Genomic DNA, 23,866 nt, shown 5'->3' with positions numbered 1-23,866 from the left:
TCAGGCATGTAATATGCAGTGGCCTGTGGATATCCCTCACATGTAACACACTCGCCTCTCAGGCATGCAATATGCAGTGGCCTGTGGATATCCCTCACATGTAACATACTTGCCTCTCAGGCGTGTAATATGCAGGGGCCTGTGGATATCCCCCACATGCAACACACTCACCTCTCAGGCATGTAATATGCAGGGGCCTATGGATATCCCTCACATGCAACACACTCGCACCTCAGGCATGTAATATGCAGGGGCCTGTGTATATGCCTCACATGTAACACACTCGCCTCTCAGGCATGTGATATGCAGGGACCTATGGATATCCCTCACATGCAACACACTCGCACCTCAGGCATGTAATATGCAGGGGCCTGTGTATATCCCTCACATGCAACACACTCGCCTCTCAGGCATGTAATATGCAGGGGCCTGTGGATATCCCCCACATGGAACACACTCACCTCTCAGGCATGTAATATGCAGTGGCCCATGGATATCCCTCACATGTAACACACTCGCCTCTCAGGCATGCAATATGCAGTGGCCTGTGGATATCCCTCACATGTAACATACTTGCCTCTCAGGCGTGTAATATGCAGGGACCTGTGTATATCCCCCATATATAACACACTCACATCTCAGGCATGTAATATGTAGGGGCCTGTTTATATCCCCCACATGGAACACACTCACCTCTTAGGCATGTAATAATCAGGGGCCTCGCCTCTCAGGCATGCAATATGCACGGGCATATGGAAATCCCTCACATATAACACACTCGCCTCTCAGGCATGTAATATGCAGGGGCCGGGGGATATCGCCCACATATAACACACTCACATCTCAGGCATGTAATATGCAGGGGCCGGTGGATATCCCCCACATGCAACACACTCGCCTCTCAGGCATGTAATATGCAGGGGCCTGTGGAAATCCCACACATGTAACACACTCGCCTCTCAGGCATGTAATATACAGGAGCCTGTGGAAATCCCTCACATATAACATGCTCGTCTCTCAGGCATGTAATATGCACTGGCCGGTGGATATCCCCCACATGCAACACACTCGCCTCTCAGGCATGTAATATGCAGGCGACTGTGGAAATCCCTCACATGTAACACACTCACCTCTCAGGCAAGTAATATGCCTCACATGTAACACACTCACCTCTCAGGCAAGTAATATGCAATAGGAAATCATCAGTGATGCAATCGCCCGTCTCGCTTCAACTTCCACAAACTTCATACAAAACATAACTTTTAGACTCAAAACACATCCTAATCTGACGTGTAACACTCATAAGTTAACACACAGTTCTATTGGTTAGGAAAAGGTAACTTTACTATAGGTACTAACAGGGTAATTCATAGATTTTTGCAGAAAAGTGTCGCAAGCAGCTGGCGCAGAGTGTCCGCGTGCGATTGACTGCGCCAGGCACGTGCGCTAAAACCGATTTCCGCGCACAGCGTATTCATGGATTTCAGGCTTCCAAACCAGCCGTGGCGCAGAGAATCGCAGCGACCCTGCAGCAGCGCCAGTAACGCCCCCAAGAACGCCCTTGCGCAAGGAAAAGCCATCAAAATCGCTAAATCATCGCAAAGGGCTGCGCTAACCCTGGACCAGTTCACCGGGCTGGCAAACAGCAAACGCCAAGCGGGGAACGTGTATTGCAGGGGTGCGCGGGAAGTTCCACACGCGACTGGCCCCGTGCAAGCAGGGTACGTGAATTTCAGGGGTGCGCGGGAAGTTCCACACGCGATTTCAGCAGGGTACATGTATTTCAGGGTGCGCGGGAAGTTCCACACGTGATTTCTGCAGGGTACGTGCATTTCAGGGGTGCGCGGGAAGTTCCACACGCGAATGGGCCAGTGCGAGCAGGGTACGTGTATTACATGGGTGCGCGGGAAGTTTCACACGCGATTCCATCAGGGTACGTGTATTTCAGGGGTGCACGGGAAGTTACACACGCGAATGGGCCAGTGCGAGGAGGGTACGTGTATTCCATGGGTGCGCGGGAAGTTCCACACGCAATTTAATCAGGGTACGTGTATTTCAGGGGTGCGCGGGAAGTTCCACACACGATTGGCCCAGTGCGAGCAGGGTACGTGTATTTCAGGGGTGCGCGGGAAGTTCCACACGCGATTGTCCCAGTGCGAGCAGGGTACGTGTATTTCAGGGGTGCCCCGGGAAGTTGCACACGCGATACCAGCAGGGAATGTGTATTTCAGGGGTTCTGGGGAGTACTACACGTGAATTGGCCGTGTGGGTCCTCCCAGGTGTACGCTCCACAACCTCCACGGCCCCTGCAGGCAGCCCACACCACGGGGGACTACCCTGCACCCCTGCTCATGTCCCGCAGGCAGCCCATCCACCATGGGCATGCCCCCCAGCCAACCCACATGTCACCTTGCACTACTGATCAACAATGCATGTCTCCCACCACCCCCACCCCCCAGCACTGTGGGGCACCTGCCAGCAGGCCCCCACCCATGTCTCCCACCACCCCCAGCCACCAGGGGCAGCCTCCACCAGGCCCCCACTCATGTCTCCCACCACCCCCACCCCCCGGCAGTGCAGGGGCAGCCTCCACCAGGCCCCCACCCATGTCTCCCACCACCCCCACCCCCCAGCAGTGCAGGGGCAGCCTCCACCAGGCCCCCACTCATGTCTACCACCACCCCCACCCCCCTGCCACCATGGGCAGCCTCCACCAGGCCCCCACTCATGTCTCACACCACCCCCACCCCCCAGCCACCAGGGGCAGCCTCCACCAGGCCCCCACTCATGTCTCCCACCACCCCACCCCCCAGCAGTGCAGGGGCATCCTCCACCAGGCCCCCACCCATGTCTCAAACCACCCCCACCCCCCTGCCACCAGGGGCAGCCTCCACCAGGCCCCCACTCATGTCTCCCACCACCCCCACCCCCCTGCCACCATGGGCATCCTCCACCAGGCCCCCACTCATGTCTTCCACCACCCCCACCCCCCAGCAGTGCAGGGGCAGCCTCCACCAGGCCCCCACTCATGTCTCCCACCACCCCACCCCCCAACATCCAGGGTCACCCTCCACCAGGCACCCACTCATGTCTCCCACCACCCCCACCCCCCTGCCACCATGGCCACCCTCCACCAGGCCCCCACTCATGTCTACCACCACCCCACCCCCCTGCCACCATGGGCAGCCTCCACCAGGCCCCCACTCATGTCTCCCACCACCCCCACCCCCCAGCAGTGCAGGGGCACCCTCCACCAGGCCCCCACTCATGTCTCCCACCACCCCCACCCCCCTGCCACCATGGGCAGCCCCCACCAGGTCCTCACAATCCCCAATCATGTGCGTAATGGTCAGCCTCCACAGCCAAAAAGCCCTACCAAGTAACCCATTCACCCACATGGAAATGGAAATCACATGTTACACCCCCAATGTTCATGAAGCTAATGAACCCATGTCCGTCACACACAATGGTTGCAATTGAATGGGAAAACACCCAACATGACATGCATGAAACCAATGAGATGATACCACACAGTGAAGTATGGAAACAAAATTGTATTGAAAAAAATAAAGAATGCTAAAGAAAGAAAACAAACTACAATGGGAATGAGAAAAAATAAGCTGCATGTCCGTATAAAAAAAAAAAACAGCAAATTAGAATCCAAAAAAATTTTGTCCAAAGTCAAATGTAAAAAAATCTCCATGCAATAAAGAACTATGTACAAAACTACCAAGGGTCCATGAGCCCAACTGAACAAAGGAAACCTACTAAAAAACCTACCTAAAAATCAACTATATACAAAAAGTGGAGCAGTGTCCGTCGACTCCAAATCACAATAAGAAAGAAAGGAAACCTAAAACTAAAGAACTATATACAAAGGCGGCGGGCAAGTCCAGCGGCTCACTCCGTGGAGTTCCGGGCCAGGGCATCATCGAACTCCTGTTCGATGTCCCTTAGGGGGTCCAGTTCCATGGCCCCGAGGGTCCGCAGGGACGACGACGTGTCCTCCTCCAACCCCCTGTGGATTGCCTCGAGGCACTCGGCCCGCCTCAGGGCCCTCCGCATGGAGTTCTCCGCCCTGACCATTGTGAGCCGCGCCTCTTCCGCCCGCCGCCGCTCCGCACCTATGGCGTGGCCCAACCGCTGCCACACGGAAGACACTCTCTGTCCTGGGTCCCCCTGCCCTCCGGCCGATGCCTGCCCCTCCGATGTCGAAAGCCCCGAGCCTTCATGTCTCCCACCATGTTGCTGCTGCTGCTGCTCTGCCTCTGCCTGTGCACTGCCTCCTGCTGCCTGCACATCCTCTGCCGGCTGGGGTGCAGTTGTTGATGTGGCCACCCCTGCTGGACCTCCGACTCCCGACTGTGGCAGGGATGCCTCCTCCACCAGCCTGGCCGCACCGTCAGAGGCAGCTCCACAGGGCACCCAGGTGACTGATGGGTGGGAAGATGGCACAGAGAACGACTGGCGCGTAGGGGGTCCAGTTGAGGAGGGGGTCGAAGCAAGCCCCATCAGACAGCGGAATCCGGCCTGGGTGACCTGTCCCAGCAGGCTGACGTGGTCAACGAGCCATTCGAGATGACGTGCAGTCTCTCCATGAAAAGACTGCAGGTCACCTCGCATGGCCCGTTGAGGCAACGCCACACCAGCCAGGACAGGCTCAACCCAGACCTGGATGGCCACGTCCGCAGGCAGAGGAAGGCCAGTTGACGTCAGCTCATCCCCTGCCTGAAAAAGGGTCTGGACGTATGCATCCCTGCTGGTGCAAGATGGTGCAGGGACAGGATCGGGGACAGGATTGCACACAGGCACCTCCGCGGCGGCCTGTGCTGCCTCCTGTCCCTGGTCCTGCACTGCACCACTAGAACCAGTGGGATCCCCACCTCCAGACCCCGTCTCTGGTGCTTGCACGGCCTCCTCCTCCACCAAACCCCCCCACCAACCTGGATGACTCCGTGCCATCTTCCCCTGTTGGGCCCTGTGGGGTCCCAGCTGCCCCTTCTGCTGCCGAGGAGTCCAACTGCAACCTCCGCCTCTTGGACCTCCCCCCGGCAGCTGCGGCCTGGGACGCGACACCGGACTCCTCACTCCCCGACGAGATGACAACACGGGAGGGGAGCCGGGCCTTGCATCTCCGGCTGGCGGTCGGATCCCCGCCGCTGTGCTCCACAGCACCTTCTCCGCCCTCTTCATCAGTTGACGCTGCAGACAGGGAGAAACAAAACACAGGCATCAGGGCACTGTACAATGGACACATACACGCATGACAGTTGCACATGAGTGGCATTGGCAAACCTCAGACATGTCATCACAATCCCCAACACACATGTCATTGCAACTCGCACACATGAGCCATACCACAGCCATATCGCAACTGCCACCACCATCCATACACATACAACAGCATGAGCAGCCAAAGGGGAGCCAGACATCACATGCAACACAGGAAGTGCACCACACATGTACACACACCACCACACTTGCATGCATGTCTACACCTCTGCCAAGTGTTGCACTGTTCAGACGGGCATCCATGTCACATCTGCCAATCAGGCTTCCACATACCGCTGTCACATGCATCCATGTTGCATCACTGTTGCACCCTTGTCAAATACACACACATGCACATGTACACAGTGCTCATACATGCAGCCGAAAACAACATACATGCCTGACATCACGGACATGTCTACTTACATACACATTCATCCAAACATGTGTGCACGCACAACTGCATTTGCCATGCAAGCCCACACACACAAGCACCATCCATGTCTCACACATTACAGCCCTCGCATGTGTCAGCCCCATGGCCCTGTACACCCCCACCCATACTCGACCCCATACAAACAGATGTGCAACCTGCACAATACCGAATAATCACCACACGCACTGCTCACAATCAGGATGCATGTACACTCACCGCTCGACTCCAGACGGGTCTGCTTCTCTAGGACCTGGACGTGGAGCGCTGGGGATATGCGTTCCAGGACCCCCATCTGTTCTTCCGACAAGTGGCCCCGGCGCCCCTTGGCATCCGCTGCCTTCAAGAGGCGCCGGGCCTTGTTCAGGGTCCTGGACCTGAAGTCCTCCCAGCGCTTCCTGACATGTTGTAAATCCCGGACTGCCACCCCCTCCGCGTTGATGGCAGTCACGATGTCAGTCCAGATCCTAGTCCGTCCTTCCTTGTCGGCGCGGGAACTTCCGAAGAGGGCATCATACTGCCCCAGGACTTGCTCCACCAGGACACCAACTTCGGTGGCACTGAAGCTGGTGCCCCTCTGCCTCTCTGGCCGGGGGTTGTCAGTGGTCACAGATGGTGTTTGCCCCGACATGACAACCCCAGAGGCAGGAGTGGGTGGGCAACTGGGTCCTGGGGCTGGGCTGTGGAGCGATGGAATTCCAGTCAGGAGTCTTCGGTTCCAGCAGGGGTGGTCACAGCAACAGCACCCCTGGCTGATGTGCAGGCAGCAAATGGCAGTGCACGTGGGCAGCAGGCAGTCAGGCAGCAGCAGATGGCAGGTGGGAGCGTGCTCGGGGCTCTGGGGGGCAGTAGTTCGGCCTTCTGGGCAGGAGCGTGGTCTTCCGTGTGCTTACGCGTGGCCAGCTTGGTACGGAGTGATTTGGCACGTGAAAATCCTGCACGTCAGCGTGAAAACAGAGCAAAGGCCCTTAGCGCGTAAGCGCGTCAGCACGCATATGCGATTCTATTGGACCAAAGGCCCTCAGCGCGTAAGCGCGTCTGTGACGTGACCCGCACGGGTGTTTCCCACACAGCACGTGATGACAGAGCACACGTGGAAAGACTGCACGTCAGAGTGTCATCGTGTCTAATTGGACAGCACGTCAGAGTCTCATCACGTGTAATTGGACAGCACGTCAGAGTCTCATCGCGTGTAATTGAACAGCACGTCAGAGTCTCATCGCGTGTAATTGGACAGCACGTCAGGGTGTCATCGCGTGTAATTGGACAAAATTGCGCGTACACGCGATTGGCCTATGTACGTGTATATCAGGGGTGCGCGGACACTTACACACGCAAGTACGTCAGCGCACCTGTATCCCGGTGTGCGTGGGAATTTCCACACGCTATTGGACTGGGTACTGGATTTCAGGGGTGCGCGGGTCACACGCTCGCCTACAACACGCGCAACGCATTAATTTGCACGCTAACAAAATAACAAGCTCAGACCCAGGATGAACATACCGTTCCTAGCAGCAGTGGGCGTGGCCTACCAAAGGAGGAGGAGGAGGATAGTCAGGGCCAGAATATTCACACCCAGAACCAGCCTTTTCGGGATGCCTGATGACCAGGTGCATGGGAGGTACAGGTTTCCACCACACATCATACTGGACCTGGTGAGTGAATGGGAGGATGACCTCACATCACCCACCCTGTGCTCCCAAGCACTCAGCCCCCTGGAGAAGGTCCTCAATGTACTGCACTTCTTAGCCACTGGATCATTTCAGCGGACAAGTGCCATTGTGGGTGGTGTATCACAGGCCACCCAGTCACGCTGCCTACACCAGGTCTTGAACATCATCACTGCACGCCCATCAGTCCGCAGGCACATATACCTGCCCCAACCCCTGCAGAAAGGCATGCTGCCGCCCTGGATTTTTACGCTGTGGCACGATTCCCCAAAGTACTAGGTTCCATCGACTGCACCCATGTGGCTCTACGTCCCCCCAGGGCATCTGAGCACATCTATAGGAACCGCAAGCACTGGCATTCCATCAACGTGCAGGTAGTATGTAATGCCAAGGGAATCATCACCTCAGTATATGCCAACTATCCCGGGTCAACCCACGACAGTGTTTTGTTTCTCCCTGTCTGCAGCGTCAACTGATGAAGAGGGCGGAGAAGGTGCTGAGGAGCACAGCGGCGGGGATCCGACCGCCAGCCGGAGACGCAATGCCCGGCTCCCCTCCCGTGTTGTCATCTCGTCGGGGAGTGAGGAGTCCGGTGCCGCATCCCAGGCCGCAGCTGCCGGGAGGAGGTCCAAGAGGCGGAGGTTGCAGTTGGACTCCTCGGCAGCAGAAGGGGCAGCTGGGACCCCACAGGGCCCAACAGGGGAAGATGGCACGGAATCATCCAGGTTGGTGGGGGGTTTGGTGGAGGAGGGGGCCATGCAAGCACCAGAGACGGGGTCTGGAGGTGGGGATCCCACTGGTGCTAGTGGTGCAGTGCAGGACCAGGGACAGGAGGCAGCACAGGCCGCCGCAGAGGTGCCTGTGTGCAATCCTGTCCCCGATCCTGTCCCTGCATCATCTTGCACCAGCAGGGATGCCTACGTCCAGACCCGTTTTCAGGCAGGGGATGAGCTGACGTCAACTGGCCTTCCTCTGCCTGCGGACGTGGCCATCCAGGTCCGGGTTGAGCCTGTCCTGGCTGGTGTGGCGTTGCGTCAACGGGCCATGCGAGGTGACCTGCAGTCTTTTCATGGAGAGACTGCACGTCATCTCGAATGGCTCGTTGACCACGTCAGCCAGCTGGGCAGGTCACCCAGGCCGGATTCCTCCGTCTGATGGGGCTTGCTCCGACCCCCTCCTCAACTGGACTCTGACGGTGCGGCCAGGCTGGTGGAGGAGGCATCCCTGCCACAGTCGGGAGTCGGAGGTCCAGCAGGGGTGGCCACATCCACAACTGCACCCCAGCCGGCGGTGGATGTGCAGGCAGCAGGAGGCAGTGCACGGGCAGAGGCAGAGCAGCAGCAGCAGCAACATGGTGGGAGACATGAAGGCTCGGGGCTTTCGACATCGGAGGGGCAGGCATCGGCCAGAGGGCGGGGGGACCCAGGACAGAGAGTGTCTTCCGTGTGGCAGCGGTTGGGCCACGCCATAGGTGCGGAGCGGCGGCGGGCGGAAGAGGCGCGGCTCACAATGGTCAGGGCGGAGAACTCCATGCGGAGGGCCCTGAGGCGGGCCGAGTGCCTCGAGGCAATCCGCAGGGGTTTGGAGGAGGACACGGCGTCGTCCCTGCGGACCCTCGGGGGCCATGGAACTGGACCGCTTCCGGGACATCGAACAGGAGTTCGATGATGCCCTGGCCCGGGACACCACGGAGTGAGCCGCTGGACTTGCCCGCCGCCTTTGTATATAGTTCTTTAGTTTTAGGTTTCCTTTCTTTCTTATTGTGATTTGGAGTCGACGGACACTGCTCCACTTTTTGTATATAGTTGATTTTTAGGTAGGTTTTTTAGTAGGTTTCCTTTGTTCAGTTGGGCTCATGGACCCTTGGTAGTTTTTTACATAGTTCTTTATTGCATGGAGATTTTTTTACATTTGACTTTGGCCAAATTTTTTTTGGATTCTGATTTGCAGTTTTGTGTTTTTATACGGACATGCAGCTTTTTTTTTCTCATTCACATTGTAGTTTGTTTTCTTTCTTTAGCATTCTTTATTTTTTTCAATACAATTGTGTTTCCATACTTCACTGTGTGGTATCATCTCATTGGTTTCATGCATGTCATGTTGTGTGTTTTCCCATTCAATTGCAACCATTGTGTGTGACGGACATGGGTTCATTAGCTTCATGAACATTGGGGGTGTAACATGTGATTTCCATTTCCATGTGGGTGAATGGGTTACTTGGTAGGGCTTTTTGGCTGTGGAGGCTGACCATTACGCACATGATTGGGGATTGTGAGGACCTGGTGGGGGCTGCCCATGGTGGCAGGGGGGTGGGGGTGGTGGGAGACATGAGTGGGGGCCTGGTGGAGGGTGACCCTGGATGCTGGGGGGTGGGGGTGCAGGGGGACATGAGTGGGGGCCTGGTGGAGGGTGACCCTGGATGCTGGGGGGTAGGGGTGCAGGGGGACATGAGTGGGGGCCTGGTGGAGGGTGGCCATGGTGGCATGGGGGTGGGGGTGGTGGTAGACATGAGTGGGGGCCTGGTGGAGGCTGCCCCCGCACTGCTGGGGGGTGGTGGTGGTGGGAGACATGGGTGGGGGCCTGGTGGGGGCTGCCCATGGTGGCAGGGGGTGGGGGTGGTGGGAGACATGAGTGGGGGCCTGGTGGAGGGTGACCCTGGATGCTGGGAGGTGGGGGTGCAGGGGGATATGAGTGGGGGCCTGCTGGAGGCTGCCCATGGTGGCAGGGGGGTGGGGGTGGTGGGAGACATGAGTGGGGGCCTGGTGGAGGGTGACCCTGGATGCTGGGGGGTGGGGGTGCAGAGGGACATGAGTGGGGGCCTGGTGGAGGGTGACCCTGGATGCTGGGGGGTGGGGGTGCAGGGGGACATGAGTGGGGGCCTGGTGGAGGGTGGCCATGGTGGCAGGGGGGTGGGGGTGGTGGTAGACATGAGTGGGGGCCTGGTGGAGGCTGCCCCTGCACTGCTGGGGGGTGGGGGTGGTGGGAGACATGAGTGGGGGCCTGGTGGAGGCTGCCCCTGCACTGCTGGGGGGTGGGGGTGGTGGGAGACATGGGCGGGGGCCTGCTGGGGGCTGCCCCTGCACTGCTCGGGGGTGGGGGTGGTGGGAGACATGAGTGGGGGCATGGTGGAGGGTGACCCTGGATGCTGGGGGGTGGGGGTGCAGGGGGACATGAGTGGGGGCCTGGTGGAGGGTGGCCATGGTGGCAGGGGGGTGGGGGTGGTGGTAGACATGAGTGGGGGCCTGGTGGAGGCTGCCCCTGCACTGCTGGGGGGTGGGGGTGGTAGGAGACATGAGTGGGGGCCTGGTGGAGGCTGCCCCTGGTGGCTGGGGGGTGGGGGTGGTGGGAGACATGAGTGGGGGCCTGGTGGAGGCTGCCCATGGTGGCAGGGGGGTGGGGGTGGTGGTAGACATGAGTGGGGGCCTGGTGGAGGCTGCCCCTGCACTGCTGGGGGGTGGGGGTGGTGGGAGACATGAGTGGGGGCCTGGTGGAGGCTGCCCATGGTGGCAGGGGGGTGGGGTGGTGGTAGACATGAGTTGGGGCCTGGTGGAGGCTGCCCCTGCACTGCTGGGGGGTGGGGGGGGGTGGGGGTGGTGGGAGACATGAGTGGGGGCCTGGAGGAGGCTGCCCCTGCACTGCTGGGGGGTGGGGGTGGTGGGAGACATGAGTGGGGGCCTGGTGGAGGCTGCCCATGGTGGCAGGGGGGTGGGGGTGGTGGTAGACATGAGTGGGGGCCTGGTGGAGGCTGCCCCTGCACTGCTGGGGGGTGGGGGTGGTGGGAGACATGAGTGGGGGCCTGGTGGAGGCTGCCCCTGGTGGCTGGGGGGCGGGGGTGGTGGGAGACATCAGTGGGGGCCTGGTGGAGGGTGACCCTGGATGCTGGGGGGTGGGGGTGTAGGGGGACATGAGTGGGGGCCTGGTGGAGGGTGGCCATGGTGGCTGGGGGGTGGGGGTGGTGGGAGACATGAGTGGGGGCCTGGTGGAGGATGCCCATGGTGGCACGGGGGTGGGGGTGGTGGTAGACATGAGTTGGGGCCTGTTGGAGGGTGACCCTGGATGCTGGGGGGTGAGGGTGCAGGGGGTCATGAGTGGGGGCCTGGTGGAGGGTGACCCTGGATGCTGGGGGGTAGGGGTGCAGGGGGACATGAGTGGGGGCCTGGTGGAGGGTGGCCATGGTGGCATGGGGGTGGGGGTGGTGGTAGACATGAGTGGGGGCCTGGTGGAGGCTGCCCCCGCACTGCTGGGGGGTGGTGGTGGTGGGAGACATGGGTGGGGGCCTGGTGGGGGCTGCCCATGGTGGCAGGGGGGTGGGGGTGGTGGGAGACATGAGTGGGGGCCTGGTGGAGGGTGACCCTGGATGCTGGGGGGTGGGGGTGCAGGGGGATATGAGTGGGGGCCTGCTGGAGGCTGCCCATGGTGGCAGGGGGGTGGGGGTGGTGGGAGACATGAGTGGGGGCCTGGTGGAGGGTGACCCTGGATGCTGGGGGGTGGGGGTGCAGAGGGACATGAGTGGGGGCCTGGTGGAGGGTGACCCTGGATGCTGGGGGGTGGGGGTGCAGGGGGACATGAGTGGGGGCCTGGTGGAGGGTGGCCATGGTGGCAGGGGGGTGGGGGTGGTGGTAGACATGAGTGGGGGCCTGGTGGAGGCTGCCCCTGCACTGCTGGGGGGTGGGGGTGGTGGAAGACATGAGTGGGGGCCTGGTGGAGGCTGCCCCTGCACTGCTGGGGGGTGGGGGTGGTGGGAGACATGGGTGGGGGCCTGCTGGGGGCTGCCCCTGCACTGCTCGGGGGTGGGGGTGGTGGGAGACATGAGTGGGGGCCTGGTGGAGGGTGACCCTGGATGCTGGGGGGTGGGGGTGCAGGGGGACATGAGTGGGGGCCTGGTGGAGGGTGGCCATGGTGGCAGGGGGGTGGGGGTGGTGGTAGACATGAGTGGGGGCCTGGTGGAGGCTGCCCCTGCACTGCTGGGGGGTGGGGGTGGTAGGAGACATGAGTGGGGGCCTGGTGGAGGCCCCCCTGGTGGCTGGGGGGTGGGGGTGGTGGGAGACATGAGTGGGGGCCTGGTGGAGGCTGCCCATGGTGGCAGGGGGGGTGGGGGCGGTGGTAGAAATGAGTTGGGGCCTGGTGGAGGCTGCCCCTGCACTGCTGGGGGGTGGGGGTGGTGGGAGACATGAGTGGGGGCCTGGTGGAGGCTGCCCATGGTGGCAGGGGGGTGGGGGTGGTGGTAGACATGAGTGGGGGCCTCGTGGAGGCTGCCCCTGCACTGCTGGGGGGTGGGGGTGGTGGGAGACATGAGTGGGGGCCTGGTGGAGGCTGCCCATGGTGGCAGGGGGGTGGGGTGGTGGTAGACATGAGTTGGGGCCTGGTGGAGGCTGCCCCTGCACTGCTGGGGGGTGGGGGTGGTGGGAGACATGAGTGGGGGCCTGGAGGAGGCTGCCCCTGCACTGCTGGGGGGTGGGGGTGGTGGGAGACATGAGTGGGGGCCTGGTGGAGGCGGCCCATGGTGGCAGGGGGGTGGGGGTGGTGGTAGACATGAGTGGGGGCCTGGTGGAGGCTGCCCCTGCACTGCTGGGGGTGGGGTGGTGGGAGACATGAGTGGGGCCTGGTGGAGGCTGCCCCTGGTGGCTGGGGGGTGGGGGTGGTGGGAGACATCAGTGGGGGCCTGGTGGAGGGTGACCCTGGATGCTGGGGGGTGGGGGTGTAGGGGGACATGAGTGGGGGCCTGGTGGAGGGTGGCCATTGGTGGCTGGGGGGTGGGGGTGGTGGGAGACATGAGTGGGGGCCTGGTGGAGGATGCCCATGGTGGCACGGGGGTGGGGGTGGTGGTAGACATGAGTTGGGGCCTGTTGGAGGGTGACCCTGGATGCTGGGGGGTGAGGGTGCAGGGGGTCATGAGTGGGGGCCTGCTGGAGGCTGCCCCTGGTGGCAGGGGGGTGGGGGTGGTGGGAGACATGAGTGGGGGCCTGGTGGAGGCTGCCCCTGCACTGCTGGGGGGTGGGGGTGGTGGGAGACATGAGTGGGGGCCTGGTGGAGGCTGCCCATGGTGGCAGGGGGGTGGGGGTGGTGGTAGACATGAGTTGAGGCCTGGTGGAGACTGCCCCTGCACTGCTGGGAGGTGGGGGTGGTGGGAGACATGAGTGGGGGCCTGGTGGAGGCAGCCCATGGTGGCAGGGGGGTGGGGGTGGTGGTAGACATGAGTGGGGGCCTGGTGGAGGTTGCCCCTGCACTGCTGGGGGGTGGGGGTGGTGGGAGGCATGAGTGGGGGCCTGGTGGAGGCTGCCCATGGTGGCAGGGGGGTGGGGGTGGTGGTAGAAATGAGTTGGGGCCTGGTGGAGGCTGCCCCTGCACTGCTGGGAGGTGGGGGTGGTGGGAGACATGAGTGGGGGCCTGGTGGGGGCTGCCCATGGTGGCAGGGGAGTGGGGGTGGTGGGAGACATGGGTGGGGGCCTGGTGGGGGCTGCCCATGGTGGCAGGGGGTGGGGGTGGTGGGAGACATGAGTGGGGGCCTGGTGGGGGCTGCCCATGGTGGCAGGGGGGTGGGGGTGGTGGTAGACATGAGTGGGGGCCTGGTGGAGGCTGCCCCTGCACTGCTGGGGGGTGGGGGTGGTGGGAGACATGAGTGGGGGCCTGGTGGAGGCTGCCCCTGGTGGCTGGGGGGTGGCGGTGGTGGGAAACATGAGTGGGGGCCTGGTGGAGGCTGCCCATGGTGGCAGGGGGGTGGGGGTGGTGGTAGACATGAGTTGGGGCCTGGTGGAGGCTGCCCCTGCACTGCTGGGGGGTGGGGGTGGTGGGAGACATGAGTGGGGGCCTGGTGGAGGCTGCCCCTGCACTGCTGGGGGGTGGGGGTGGTGGGAGACATGAGTGGGGGCCTGGTGGAGGCTGCCCATGGTGGCAGGGGGGTAGGGGTGGTGGTAGACATGAGTGGGGGCCTGGTGGAGGCTGCCCCTGCACTGCTGGGGGGTGGGGGTGGTGGGAGACATGAGTGGGGGCCTGGTGGAGGCTGCCCCGGGTGGCTGGGGGGTGGGGGTGGTGGGAGACATGAGTGGGGGCCTGGTGGAGGGTGACCCTGGATGCTGGGGGTGGGGGTGCAGGGGGACATGAGTGGGGGCCTGGTGGAGGGTGGCCATGGTGGCTGGGGGGTGGGGGTGGTGGGAGACATGAGTGGGGGCCTGGTGGAGGATGCCCATGGTGGCAGGGGGGTGGGGGTGGTGGGAGACATGAATGGGGGCCTGGTGGAGGCTTCCCCTGCACTGCTGGGGGGTGGGGGTGGTGGGAGACATGAGTGGGGGCCTGGTGGAGGCTGCCCCTGCACTGCTGGGGGGTGGGGGTGGTGGGAGACATGAGTGGGGGCCTGGTGGAGGCTGCCCCTGCACTGCTGGGGGGTGGGGGTGGTGGGAGATATGAGTGGGGGCCTGGTGGAGGCTGCCCCTGGTGGCTGGGGGGTGGGGGTGGTGGGAGACATGAGTGGGGGCCTGGTGGAGGCTGCCCATGGTGGCAGGGGGGTGGGGGTGGTGGTAGGGGGGTGGGGGTGGTGGTAGACATGAGTGGGGGCCTGGTGGAGGCTGCCCCTGCACTGCTGGGGGGTGGGGGTGGTGGGAGACACGAGTGGGGGCCTGGTGGAGGCTGCCCCTGGTGGCTGGGGGGTGGGGGTGGTGGGAGACATGAGTGGGGGCTTGGTGGAGGGTGCCCCTGGATGCTGGGGGGTAGGGGTGCAGGGGGACATGAGTGGGGGCCTGGTGGAGGGTGGCCATGGTGGCTGGGGGGTGGGGGTGGTGGGAGACATGAATGGGGGCCTGGTGGAGGATGCCCATGGTGGCAGGGGGGTGGGGGTGGTGGTAGACATGAGTTGGGGCCTGGTGGAGGGTGACCCTGGATGCTGGGGGGTGGGGGTGCAGGGGGACATGAGTGGGGGCCTGCTGGAGGCTGCCCCTGGTGGCTGGGGGGTGGGGGTGGTGGGAGACATGAGTGGGGGCCTGGTGGAGGCTGCCCATGGTGGCAGGGGGGTGGGGGTGGTGGTAGGGGGGTGGGGGTGGTGGTAGACATGAGTGGGGGCCTGGTGGAGGCTGCCCCTGCACTGCTGGGGGGTGGGGGTGGTGGGAGACACGAGTGGGGGCCTGGTGGAGGCTGCCCCTGGTGGCTGGGGGGTGGGGGTGGTGGGAGACATGAGTGGGGGCTTGGTGGAGGGTGCCCCTGGATGCTGGGGGGTAGGGGTGCAGGGGGACATGAGTGGGGGCCTGGTGGAGGGTGGCCATGGTGGCTGGGGGGTGGGGGTGGTGGGAGACATGAATGGGGGCCTGGTGGAGGATGCCCATGGTGGCAGGGGGGTGGGGGTGGTGGTAGACATGAGTTGGGGCCTGGTGGAGGGTGACCCTGGATGCTGGGGGGTGGGGGTGCAGGGGGACATGAGTGGGGGCCTGCTGGAGGCTGCCCCTGGTGGCTGGGGGGTGGGGGGTGGTGGGAGACATGAGTGGGGGCCTGGTGGAGGCTGCCCATGGTGGCAGGGGGGTGGGGGTGATGGGAGACATTAGTGGGGGCCTGGTGGAGGCTGCCCCTGCACTGCTGGGGGTGGGGGTGGTGGGAGACATGAGTGGGGGCCTGGTGGGGGCTGCCCATGGTGGCAGGGGGTGGGGGTCGTGGGAGACATGGGTGGGGGCCTGGTGGGGGCAGCCCATGGTGGCAGGGGGGTGGGGGTGGTGGGAGACATGAGTTGGGGCTTGGTGGAGGCTGCCCCTGCACTGCTGGGGGGTGGGGGTGGTGGGAGACATGAGTGGGGGCCTGGTGGAGGCTGCCCCTGCACTGCTGGGGGGTGGGGGTGGTGGGAGACATGAGTGGGGGCCTGGTGGAGGCTGCCCCTGCACTGCTGGGGGGTGGGGGTGGTGGGAGACATGAGTGGGGGCCTGGTGGAGGCTGCCCCTGCACTGCTGGGGGGTGGGGGTGGTGGGAGACATGAGTGGGGGCCTGGTGGAGGCTGCCCCTGGTGGCTGGGGGGTGGGGGTGGTGGGAGACATGAGTGGGGGCCTGGTGGAGGCTGCCCATGGTGGCAGGGGGGTGGGGGTGGTGGTAGACATGAGTTGGGGCCTGGTGGAGGCTGCCCCTGCACTGCTGGGGGGTGGGGGTGGTGGTAGACATGAGTGGGGGCCTGGTGGAGGCTGGCCCTGCACTGCTGGGGGGTGGGGGGTGGTGGGAGACATGAGTGGGGGCCTGCTGGAGGCTGCCCCTGGTGGCTGGGGGGTGGGGGTGGTGGGAGACATGAGTGGGGGCCTGGTGGAGGATGCCCATGGTGGCAGGGGGGTAGGGGTGGTGGTAGACATGCATTGTTGATCAGTAGTGCAAGGTGACATGTGGGTTGGCTGGGGGGCATGCCCATGGTGGATGGGCTGCCTGCGGGACACGAGCATGGGTTCAGGGTAGTTCCCCGTGGTGTGGGCTGCCTGCAGGGTCCGTGGAGGTTGTGGAGCGTACACCTGGCAGGGCTCACACGGCCAATTCACGTGTGGTACTCCCCAGAACCCCTGAAATACACATACCCTGCTGAAATCGTGTGTGGAACTTCCCGCGCACCCCTAAAATACACATACCTTGCTGAAATCGCGTGTGGAAATTCCCGCGCACCCCTGAAATACACGTACCCTGCTCGCACTGGGCCAATCGCGTGTGGAACTTCCCGCGCACCCCTGAAATACACGTACCCTGATGAAATCGCGTTTGGAACTTCCCGCGCACCCCTGAAATACACATACCTTGCTGAAATCGCGTGTGGAACTTCCCGCGCACCCCTGAAATACACGTACCCTGCTCGCACTGGGCCAATCGCGTGTGGAACTTCCCGCGCACCCCTGCAATACACGTACCCTGATGAAATCGCGTGTGGAACTTCCCGCGCACCCCTGAAATACACATACCCTGCTCGCACTGGGCCAATCGCGTGTGGAACTTCCCACGCACCCCTGAAATACACATACCTTGCTGAAATCGCATGTGGAAATTCCCGCGCACCCCTGAAATACACGTACCCTGCACGCACTGGGCCAATCGTGTGTGGAACTTCCCGCGCACACCTGAAATACACGTACCCTCATGAAATCGCGTGTGGAACTTCCCGCGCACCCCTGAAATACACGTACCCTGCTGAAATTGCGTGTGGAAATTCCCGCGCACCCCTGAAATACACGTACCCTGATGAAATCGCGTGTGGAACTTCCCGCGCACCCCTGAAATACACGTACCCTGCTGAAATCGCGTGTGGAACTTCCCGCGCACCCCTGAAATACACGTACCCGGCCAAATCGCGTGTGAGACTTCCCGCGTACCCCGGTATACATGCACACGTATTTTTTGTCAGCGGGTGTCCGTGTTTGTGGGTACCCCTTTGCACGTCATTTGTCCTGGAGGGCCACAGTATAGGACATTCATCATGGCAGTATATAGGTGCTATTTGTTGGCGCACCTTTTGGCGCACATTTCTTACAGCCGCAGAGACGCTACCGCCTGCTTTCTTGTGGCCCTCGTGTTTGTGCCTGTGCGCTGGTTTGAGCGTGCGCTTTTTTGCCCTATTCTATTGAATGAATACGTGTTATAGGCGAGCGTGTGGGCGTTCCGCGCACTTGTGCCCTGTACTTCCCCCGTGACGCCCACGTTTTGGCAAGTTGTTCCCCATTCCGAGTGTTATGCCCGTGTTCCGCCTACTTTTGTTGCGTGCGCCGCGCTATGTGCGATTTTCGCTGTGGCCTGTGCGATTTTCGCTGTGACCTGGCGCACGCTGTTAGATGGCCTGTGCGCCAACGTGCGCCGCGCACTTTTTTATCGCACATCCGCTGGTTTTCTCGCGCACGGACTTCCATGAATCGATGTGCGCTGCTTTTCGTGCGATTTTCGCACTTGCACTGCGATTTTCGCTATTCCACTGCGATTCGCACGTTTTTGCCCACTTGCACCGCGCTAATTATTCCATGAATCGGCGTGTAAATCTGTATATGGTAACAGAGTGTGAGGATTGGATAACTCTTATCGGGTGGGCGTCTAAGCCCGTCCCTCTACGTCACTCATGTCAGATGTCACTAAAAGTACGACTTTTCATTGGCTCTACCAGCTACAGGGCTCTAGATTATTCGGTCCATTGTGATTGGGTGGGTTACACCCCTAGGCATAAATCTCCACTTTAATTAGCAGCATGCAGAATGGACACCCAAATGCGGTATGCCCCGAGATCCACCCTGCCTCCCTTCCATCAATCAGTACTTTAGGGCTATGTGTCAATTAGTTGACAGTGGATGGCCTTGAAACTGTAACTTCCTATCAGGAGAAGTTATGGCATCCTCTGGCTTTGGATGACATCAGACGTTGGTACCTCTTCGCTCTTGGTTGGTCACGTGTCAGTACACCGTGAATATGCTTCATTTTCCTTCTATTTGTGCATTTAATTCTCCCTTTAGCCTCACCACCTGCCTGGGCATCCTCATCTCGACCTTCCCGGGGCAAGCTGCAATGCTCTTAAGTTTCGATTCTTCGAAGTTGCTGCTCTCCTCCCTCTCTTGGGTGACATCAAATTCCCAGGCATGAGCTGAATCATGCTAAGTTTCGATCCTGCTCTTTCGTCTGGCTTTGTGCTGGTATAAGAATCCTGGATTGTTTGTCCCCTACCATCCTGAGCTTAATTCTGCTTTTGTAAAATGGAGTCGCACTTGTATAATGTGCTTCTTGAGGTAGATATATAGTTGGCGCTTGCCGCTCTATTCTTCTACTAAGCATAGCATGCAGTACCGTTTCCTTAGATTCTTGCATTCCAAGCCTATTTACAGGCATTTAGCCAGTTGCATATTTCCATCCTGCTTTATGGTTAAGTTTCTTTACAGTTCAGCATCGTTTCTTCTTCTGAGTCCATTACATCATTATTCTATACATTTCGTCTTTGCGTGTCATCTTTTGATTGTTGGTTCGTTCGTCTGTACGTCCGTCCGGGCCCTTGTGTCATCACCATTTGCCTTCTATTAAGGCCCTTTGGCTCTCTTCGGGGACAGTTTGTACGTAGTCTCCATTTCGTGTCAGCTGCTGGTACGTTTGTCTCAATGGGTACCGTGCTGCCCATGGTTTTCTGGTTATTGGCATTTCAGCAGGTATTGCTCTTCTGATGGGCACTGGGCAGAGCCCCAGTGTTGCTCTCTGTTGGTTTATTTGCTCCTCGTACATCACATATCTCGGCGAGTATATTCCTGGTATTTCAAAATGGGTGGCTGGAGTGCAGGCCATATCTGGGACCTCCTCTACAACGTCACATAGGCAGAGTCACTGTACACTGTCACTTCCTGGTCTGCGTGATTCTCGATGGCAAGTATCAACGCCAATAATTCTGCAGCTTGCGCTGAATAATGAGCTGGTAATCGTGCACTAATGAGTACTCGAAATTCTCTATTTGATGTGTGCTTTACCACAGTGTTAGGAAAGATTTCGTAATTGTAGGTAATTTTCCTTCCATGTGGCAACCCCTAAACTTTTTGCTGTTGTTTTTCACCTTGTTCTTGACTTTGCCAGAGAAGTGCAGCCTTCCTCCGCACTCCTCTGGGCTTTCGCTCCTTTTCTTACGGGGAAACTGACATGCCCTTAAGACAGTCAGTACCGGGGAACGCTGTTTCCCGTAGTTTCTTTTATCATGTTGCGGCTTTAGTGCAACATGACACAAGAGGGCACTGTAAGCTAAGTTACAGCTCTCTTGGGTCTCTAGCCTTCTACAGGCCCTAGATACTCGTTTAGGATTGTATTTGATCAGTGCAAGTCATTCAGGGACTGGAATGGTGGCAGCGATCGTTTTGTGTATTTTGAGCTCCTTTTGGCGTTCTAAGCGCGTTTTTCGCGCTGAACCCAAAATGGTGGCCTGGCTCCCAAAATGGCCAGACCACGAGGCTCCTTTGTCCTGTCCACTGACCGTCTTGCTCCCTTCACCTTCCCCCGGTCGAGCTGACCCGGGGCCTTCCTTATTTGGGCATGTACTTTCCCGCAAAACCTGGTTGCTTTCGCAGGCTTCTACATGTCTTTTGTGTGCCTCCAGGGTGTGGGCTGGGATGTCTGGTCCCAATACACATCCTGGGTGCCAGAGAGTCTAGGGTGGTGTGAATGCCTGGGACCACCGTGGTCCGTGATTGGTCCACGAATGGTGTGTGTGTTGATGAGCGGATCTCCCATTGGCTCCCCTCCATTTTGGCGCGAAGGGAACCGTGGATAAGAGGGGGCTGGAAACACCACTACCATGTCGATCTCCTGAGTTCTCACGAACGAAGGAATACAGGAGCCAAGTATCCTGCAACCAAGAGGCTGGACCGAGGAATCGCTGGTGACCCGCTGAAGGACTCCTCCTTTGCACTGCTGTCGTCCTGTGAAACCCTTTCCTCCTTTGATCGAACCAGAAGGCCTGTACTGGTGCTTCGACCTTTGGAATAGCAGGAACAGCTATTCTCTGCGACTTCATCATCTCCTGCCAGTAAGCCTTCGGAAGCGTCTCTGGGCCATCCAGTTGACTGACCAGCTTACACGGGAGTCCTGTTCTGTAACCGCCGCCAGGTTGTGTTGTATTTCGAGTCCTGGTCACTCTCACACACTTCGTACACTTGGCGTTCCCAAGTCTGAAGTGAGTAGTTTACAATTGGCTCAGATACACACGGCCGCTCCGTTGCCCTGCTGTGGTGACATAACTGTGCAGGTTTCTTCGATTGGGACGTCTTTTTTCTCTACACGACGACGAGGCATTCCCGGCTCTTCTGAACCTGCCAGCTGCTGAAACTAACGTGGAGAAGCCTGGGTCTGCTTGCATCGGGGACCGGTGAGTAGTATAGCTAGGATCTGGTCGCCCTCCTGCAGTAGCCCATTGCTTTTCCCCGCTGTGTAAAAACAGCACCCTTTTTTCCGTACTCGCGCTCTGCTTCTGCTCTCTGTGGAGGCTGTGCTTGAGTCGCGGAACCTGTTCTTCTTCTGTTGTGCACTAACCCGAACTGCCTGACTTCCTCCGAGGAGCTTCTCCTTTTGCCCGTTGGCACCAGCGTGTGCAGGTACTTTGAGCACAAGGCTCCACTCTTCGCAGGGCTCGGACTTCCATCTAGTTAGGTTCCTCTGAAGGCGAACTGAGTCTAAAGCATTATCGCACGGCCTGTTTTCCTTCCCTTTCAGGTGGACTACACATTTCGTGCATATAACGCTTGCGACTGTCGTATTTGTATATATATTGTGTTGATATGGTATGTGTTGGCTTAATATTTTGATATTGTGATTTTCTCGCTACGGTCATTATTTTAAAGGCCTTAAAATAAATGTGTATATATTTTTGATATAACAACTGTTTGGAGTAGTTTGTAAGTGCTCTTGCTTTGTGTGCTCATTGCGGGCTTTCAGTCACCCTCACCCCTCTTGAGACCTAGTCTTGACCGCCGCGATCGCTACCTTGATTGGTCTGGCTCGTCCAGAGGTTACCCTGTTCCAAGTAATTAGGTTGGCCTTCTGAACTTCTGCGCCACCAGGACAGAGTTCAGAAATCCATTTTAACACACAGCACTGCCTGTGTACCTTTGCACATCATTTGGATTGATTCTCGGGGAACCGTCAATGAAGATGAGTTCCCCTTCTGCCAATGCATTTTCTTTCACTCTGGGAATTTCATCATAGAATTCTTCATAGTTTGCTCAGTCATGAATTGGCTCTCTTTCAGTGACTGGCTCTGCCATAAACATACTGGGTTCACTATTTTACATCGAATTATCTTAATCTATGGATTGGATATGATGACTTCATAAGCAGAAGCTCTCTGGGATGTCAATGTGCCTTCTGGTTTTTCTAGAATGGCAAATAATCCGTGCTCGACCTACAATGTCATGGAGCATCCAATCACAATGGTTGTAGCCTTCTCTATGGCGAACGCTGCGGCAGCTAAACTTTGTTCGCACGGGAAGTGGTCTCTCATCACTGGGTCCAAATTCCCACTGTAGTATGCCAGGGGCTTATACCCCAATGTGGATCTCTGTGTGAGTACTGCCGTCATAACGCTGCCATTTGTGTGTGAAAAAAGATAGAATTCCTCTGCATAATTGGGAATCCCTAAAACTGGTGCCATGCAAATGGCTTTCATGAGTTCAATAAACCCTTCGTCCATGGCCTTAGCCCATTCATTTTTTTCTTTTGTCACCTGTGCCTTTTTTAGGGCCTGTAACAAGGGCTTGGTGTATGAGCTGTAGTCAAAAACCCATGCCCTGACATAATAGCAAAGACCTAGAAAACTCTGCATCTGTTTTATCGTGTGTGGCTTGGCTGTGTTCAGTATGGCTTCAGCCCTTTCAGGGGTAACCCTTTTCCCCTCATGCGATATCAGCTGGCCTATGTGCAGCACTTCTTGCTGGCAATATTGTAATTTCTCTTTGTCAAATTTATATCCTTTCTCAGCAAATATCCCTCACATTTTACACACTCACCTCTCAGGCACGTAACATGCAGTGGCCCGTGGATATCCCTCACATATTACACACTCGCCTCTCAGACATGTCATATGCAGGGGCCTGTGGGTATCCCTCACAAATAACACACTTGCCTCTCAGGCATATAATATGCAGGGGCCTGTGGATATCCCTCACAAATAACACTCTCGCCTCTCAGGCATATAATATGCAGTGACCTGTGGCTATCTTTCACATGTAACACACTCACCTCTCATGCATGTAATATGCAGGGGCGTGTTGATATCCCTCACATGTAACACACTCCCCTCTCAGGCATGTAATATGCGGAGGCCTGTGGATATTCCCCACATATAACACGCTTGTCTCTCAGGCATGTAATATGCAGGGGCCTGTGGATATCGCTAACATGTAACACACTCGCCTCTCGAGCATGTAATATGCAGGGGCCTGTGGATATCCCTCACATATAACACACTCACCTCTCAGACATGTAATATGCAGGGGCCTGTAGATATCCCTCACATATAACAAACGCACCTCTCGGGCATTTAATATGCAGTGGCATGTGGATATCCCTCACCATAAAACACACTCACCTCTCAGGCATGTAATATGAAGTGGCCAGTGGATATCCCCCACATGTAGCACACTGACCTCAAAGGCATGTAATATGCAGGGGCTCGTTGATAACTCTCTCATAAAACACACTAGCCTCCCAGGCATATAATATGCAGGGACCTGTGGATATAAACACGCTTGTCTCTCAGGTATGTAATATGCAGAGGCCTGTGCATATCCCTCACATATAACACACTCACCTCTCAGGCATGTAATATGCAGGGGCCTGTGGATATCCCTTGCATGTAAGACACTCGCCTCTCAGACATGTAATATGCAGGGGCCTGTGTATATCCCTCACATGTAACAGACTCGCCTCTCAGACATGTAATATGCAGGGGCCTGTGGATAACCCTCACATGTAACACACTCGCCTCTCAGACATGTAATATGCAGGGGCCTGTGGATATCCCTCATATATAACACACTCTCCGCTCAGGCAT

This window comes from Ambystoma mexicanum, chromosome 9, assembly GCF_040938575.1.
Source record: "Ambystoma mexicanum isolate Mex_15411 chromosome 9, UKY_AmexF1_1, whole genome shotgun sequence".
NCBI lineage: Eukaryota > Metazoa > Chordata > Amphibia > Caudata > Ambystomatidae > Ambystoma > Ambystoma mexicanum.
This window is presented reverse-complemented; position numbering follows the sequence as displayed.